Raw genomic sequence first — 6125 nt, forward strand, 5'->3', positions numbered from 1 at the left:
GCTTCCCTAGAAACAGGAAATGGAGGGAACCCCCCTGTAACTGACCCCCCTCAGGAGGAGGATGATGATGAAGAAGAGGAGGAGGAGGACTCAGAAGTTGAGGACTTAGAAGATCAGGATCAGAGGGGTAGCCAGGTTCCAGTTGCCAGGCTTAGCCAGGCCAACTTGGACCTACTGGGGAATGGAGAGGGCCAGCACCTCCCCAGATCCCACCATGTTATTCTCCCAGGCAACAGAAGAGTGAGATCTCCCTCAGGGGACTCTCATGTTTCTAGTGTCTCCAGAGAATCACAGAGAGGCATGAGTGATTCTCAAAAGCTAGAGCATAGGGCCAGAATGAGGGCTGTCAAACTCCAGATAGAGAGGGAGGAGGTAGCCTTGGCTCAAGCTAGACTTGCCTTGGCAAGAGAGCAGAAATTAAGTGGCTTAGATGTCACTGGTGGCAGCAATTTTCCAAGAGAAAAAGACAGGGGCTATGACAATAGAAACCTGACTAAAAGTGTGGCCCCCTTCAAAGAAGGGGATGACATCCACAAATGGATGACTGCTCTTGAGAGAGCCTGCATGGTACAGCAGGTTCCTGAGGAACAGTGGGCTGCAATTTTGTGGTACTCCTTTTCTGAGAAAGGGAGGGACAGGCTCCTCACAGTTAGACCTGAGGATGCCAAAAACTACTCTGTTTTGAAGAGTGCTCTTATTGATGGGTTTGGCCTAACCACTGAGCAATACAGGTTGTTGTTCAGAGACACCCAAAAAGCACAGACTCAAGACTGGACTGATTTTGTTGAGTGTGCCACTAAGGCTTTGGAGGGTTGGTTGCAGGGAAGTAAAGTTTCAGACTATACAGGATTGTACAATCTTATGATGAGAGAACAGATCCTTAATAACTGCACAAACCAGCTGTTGCATCAATACCTTATTGACTCTGATCTGACCTCTCCCCAAGAATTGGGAAAGAAGGCAGACAAATGGGTCAGAACAAGGATTAAGCAGAAACCCCAGAACCAAGGTGGTGACCAGAAGAAAACAGACCAGAAGGGTGGTAATCAGAATCAGAAAGATAAAGAAAAAGACCAGAAGTCTTCAGGCCCCCAAACTAATAGTAAGGAGGGTGGTTCCCAAAATGGAAACAAGAAGAAGAAGAACAAAGGTCCAAAGACACCTTGGTGTAATACCTGCAAATCAGTTTCACACTGGGGCAGTGAGTGCACCAAGGCAAATCCAGTTCCCACCACTACAGCTCCTAAAGCAACTGCAACCCCAAGTACAGTAAGCAGTGGTGGAACACAGTCCAAGGGTGTAGCTGGGTTGACCCTGGGTATTGAAGTAGGATCTGGCCTAGTCAGAATCCCTACACAGGCAGTTCTCCTGTATGATGTGGACATTGAGTTGCCCACTGCAGTGAGCCCCAGTAACCTGGGCAAATACAGGCAGACTCCCTTAATTAATGAGAAACTGGCTCAAGCCTACAGGGACACATGTGCCAGTGTCACAATGGTGACACCTGACTTTGTGGACCCTGGACAGATTGTACTAGGAGAGAGCTACCTAGTAACCAATGCAAGCAACTCCACTACTTCCCATAGTGTGGCAGTTGTGAACTTCTCCTGGGGAGGAGTTGATGGCCTAAAGAAAGTTGTGGTGAGTGCAGACCTACCAGTAGACTGTCTGTTAGGCAATGACCTTGAAAGCTCAGCATGGTCAGAAGTGGAGTACAGGACTCATGCAGAAATGCTAGGGATTTCAGAGCATGTCCTTGCCATGACAAGGGCTCAGGCTAAGAAGTGCCTTCCTGAACCAGTGGTGGATCTTGGAACAATAGACCATCCACAACCCAAGAGAAGGAGCAAGAGAGGAAAGGCTGAGCCTTCCACCTTGCCCCAGGTTGAGGATCAAGTTTCAGAGGAAACTGATTCTGCAGTCCAAGAGGAGACTGTCTCTGAGGAGCTCGAACCTGACCAGGTTGAGTTTCTGGGGACAGGGGGACCCTCAAGGGCAGACCTGAGGCAGGCTCAATTAGATTGCCCTTCCCTTGAACCCCTCAGACAGCAGGCTGCTGCTGAGGCTGCTGGGGATGCCCAAGGTACCCATACTGTGTATTGGGATGATGGACTCCTTTACTCAGAGGCTAGAGACCCCAAGCCTGGCATGACCAGGAGGTTGGTTATACCTCTGCAGTTTAGGGGGTTCCTTCTTACCTTGGCCCATGATATTCCCCTTGCAGGACACTTAGGCCAGAACAAGACGTGGGACAGGCTTGTCTCACACTTTCACTGGCCTCACATGTCAGAGAATGTCAAGGAGTTTTGTCGCTCCTGTGTCACTTGCCAAGCCAGTGGTAAGTCAGGTGGCACAACAAAGGCCCCCCTAATACCACTACCTGTGGTGGGGGTCCCCTTTGAGACAGTTGGAATTGATATTGTGGGTCCAATGGACCCCCAAACAGCATCTGGGAACAGATTCATACTGGTGGTAGTGGATCATGCCACCAGGTATCCAGAGGCTATTCCCCTAAGGACCACCACAGCACCTGTGGTGGCAAAGGCCCTCATTGCAGTTTTCTCAAGAGTGGGCTTTCCTAAGGAGGTACTATCAGATAGAGGCACGAATTTTATGTCTAGCTATCTGAAAGCAATGTGGAAGGAATGTGGAGTAAACTATAAGTTTACCACCCCATATCATCCACAGTGCAATGGGCTTGTGGAGAGATTTAACAAGACCCTTAAAGGCATGATAAAAGGATTACCAGAGAAGCTCAGGCGGAAATGGGACATTCTTTTACCCTGCCTGCTCTTTGCTAACAGAGAGGTCCCACAGAAGGGGGTTGGCTACAGCCCTTTTGGACTTTTGTTTGGCCACCCTGTGAGAGGTCCATTGTGTTTGGTGAAAGAAGGATGGGAGTTACCTCTCAAACAACACAAACTAGACATAGTGGACTATGTACTTGGTCTCCGCTCCAGGATGGCTGAGTACATGGAAAGAGCATCTAAAAACCTGGAGGCCAGCCAAGAATTACAGAAAGCTTGGCATGACCAAAAGGCTGTGCTGGTAGAGTTCCAACCAGGACAGAAGGTATGGGTACTGGAGCCAGTGGCTCCAGCAGCACTCCAAGACAAATGGAGTGGACCCTATCCTATTATTGCAAAGAAGGGAGAAGTCACCTACTTGGTGGACTTTGGAACACCCAGGAGCCCTCACAGGGTAATCCATGTGAATCGCTTGAAAGCATTTGTGGACAGGGAGGACATGAGCTTGCTCATGGCCACAGATGGGGAACAGGAGGAAGAGAGTGACCCTCTCCCAGACCTGCTTTCTCAGAACCCTGATGATGGTTCAGTTGATGGAGTAGCCTTGGCAGGCAGCCTCACTGACCAGCAACAGATGGACTGCAGACAAGTTTTGCAGGCCCACAGGCATTTTTTTTCACTCACACCCAGCCAGACTGACTGGTGTACCCATGTAGTGGACACTGGTGACAGTCTGCCTGTCAAGAATAAGATCTACAGGCAACCTGACCATGTCAGGGATTGCATCAAGGCTGAGGTGCAAAAGATGTTAGAGCTTGGAGTGATTGAGCCATCAGAGAGCCCATGGGCCAGCCCAGTAGTCCTGGTGCCAAAACCTCATACCCAAGATGGAAAGAGAGAAATGAGGTTTTGCGTGGATTACAGGGGTCTCAATGCTGTCACTAGGACAGATGCTCACTCCATTCCAAGAGCAGATGAGCTCATTGACAGATTGGCTTCTGCCAAGTTTCTGAGCACATTCGATCTGACAGCTGGCTACTGGCAAATCAGACTAGCTGAGGAGTCAAAAGCCAAGACAGCATTCTCTACCCCTAGTGGACATTATCAGTTTGTGGTAATGCCCTTTGGTTTGAAGAATGCACCTGCCACTTTCCAAAGGTTGGTGAACCAAGTCCTTACTGGGTTGGATGACTTTTGTGCAGCTTATCTGGATGATATTGCTGTCTTTAGCTCCACCTGGGAGGATCACCTGATCCACCTGATGAGAGTTTTGGAGGCCCTGCAGAAGGCAGGCCTAACTATCAAGGCCACTAAGTGCCAGATAGGGCAGAGTAAGGTTGTATACCTGGGCCATCTAGTAGGTGGAGGCCAGGTTCAGCCACTGGAGAGCAAAATCCAGGCCATACAGGACTGGGCTCCTCCAGTTACCCAGACACAAGTCAGAGCCTTCTTGAGCCTGACTGGGTATTACAGGAAGTTTGTGAAGAACTATGGGTCTATAGTGACACCATTAAATGACTTGACATCCAAGAAGATGCCAAAAAAGGTTCAGTGGACAGTTAGCTGTCAGAAGGCATTTGATGACCTGAAGAAGGCCATGTGCTCTGCACCTATCCTGAAGAGTCCTGACTACTCCAAACAGTTCATTGTACAGACATATGCTTCTGAGTTGGGGGTGGGAGCTGTGCTCTCACAACTTAATCAAGATGGTCAAGACCAGCCTATTGCTTTCATTAGCAGGAGGCTGACCCCAAGAGAAAAACGTTGGTCAGCCATTGAGAGGGAGGCCTTTGCTGTGGTTTGGGCATTAAAGAAGTTGAGGTCCTACTTGTTTGGAACTCACTTCCTGGTGCAAACAGACCATAAGCCCCTCTTATGGTTAAATCAGATGAAGGGTGAAAATCCCAAACTGCTCAGGTGGTCCATTTCCCTACAGGGGATGGACTTTACAGTGGAGCACCGCCCAGGGACTGACCATGGTAATGCAGATGGTCTCTCCCGGTACTTCCACTTAGAACATGAAGACTTATCTGGTCAAGGTTAGTTTAATGTCCCTGCGTTTGGGGGGGGTTGTGTAGGAGAGTAGGGTCTGCTATCCTATGGTCACCCCAAATTTTTTCTTTTTGCTTCACTGGTTTTCGACTACTGAGGCTGTGGGCCTGCTAATCAGACCCCCAGCCTGCTGTTCTCTCACTAAATTACTGACACATGTGCTGTAGGCACATACCAATTGGAAATGGACTCCTTGTCAGCCCCTGTATAATGCACTATAGGTGCCCAGGGCATAGGGGCCACCAAGGCCTACCAGGGGCTGCAGCATATCTTTTGCCACCCCTGGCTGGTTCTTAAATTGACACAACTGGCTGATCACTCAGCTGGGGTAAGGTGGTGTAAACACCCCTTGCTTAGATATAGTATACCTATATCTAAACCTATATCTGGACACATGTAAACCTGTGAGTCACTCCTATGGAAGGCCTCATCAATCCTGGAGGCAGAGTGCGTGGTTTTATGTGAGATGGAGCTCTAGCATGAGCTGAGCCTGTCTGCAGCTGTCGGGAACAACTCCCTAAGCTGTTTCAGGATAATGCCATACCATATACTCTTAAGTGCCTTATAATCCTCGCGGTTAAATAGCAACTTTGGTTTGGCTTTATCAAAACATGTCGTGTAAGGTGTCATACGATTTGGAATACCATCCCCTCGCCAGTTCTGGCGACGGGGATGGCATTCCACCCCTCTAGAGGGGTAAGACATGTTGCTTTACTTAAATGCGGTTAATTTCTCCAAAGACCTTAGATCCACAAAATGGATGCCTCTGCCACAGACAAATGTCTGGACCCCTGCAGTTGACCGAAACTCAACCAAATGGGTCCTGGACAAAGGGTTTCCTGTCACAGGAGGGTGTCACCGCCCTCCAGACAGGAGATAGTGGATTGTAGCAGGGAGGTTTGAAAGAAACCAGACACTGCTTGGGGCGCACAAGGCTGCCCCTTGCATAATCCGGCCAAACCGGTTCTGGGGCACTCCAGCCCTCGTGCCAGGGCGGCCTGGATCAAAGGAAGGGGGTGTATCCACCCACTTCCTGGGTCCCACCCATAGGGGAGGACCTAGCAGGTAATCACGCCCCCCAGATTCGAATAAGAGTGGGAGCAGTGCCAATGCACATCAGATTTCCTGGAAGAAACATTTGAAACGAAATTCTGGACCCTTCGCCCTCCATCTCAACGTGGAAGCCCGAAGAATCTCCCTTGTGGTCAAGGAGTGACCACCCTGCAGCAGCAGGCACCATCCAGCCCTCGACGTCTACTTAGTTGCAGTTCCCGCCGGAACTCGAGCGACTGAGATCAACGAGATCAAGCCTGCCTGCCTTCTAAC

Source organism: Lissotriton helveticus, chromosome 1_2 (assembly GCF_964261635.1).
Source record: "Lissotriton helveticus chromosome 1_2, aLisHel1.1, whole genome shotgun sequence".
In the NCBI taxonomy this organism is placed as follows: domain Eukaryota; kingdom Metazoa; phylum Chordata; class Amphibia; order Caudata; family Salamandridae; genus Lissotriton; species Lissotriton helveticus.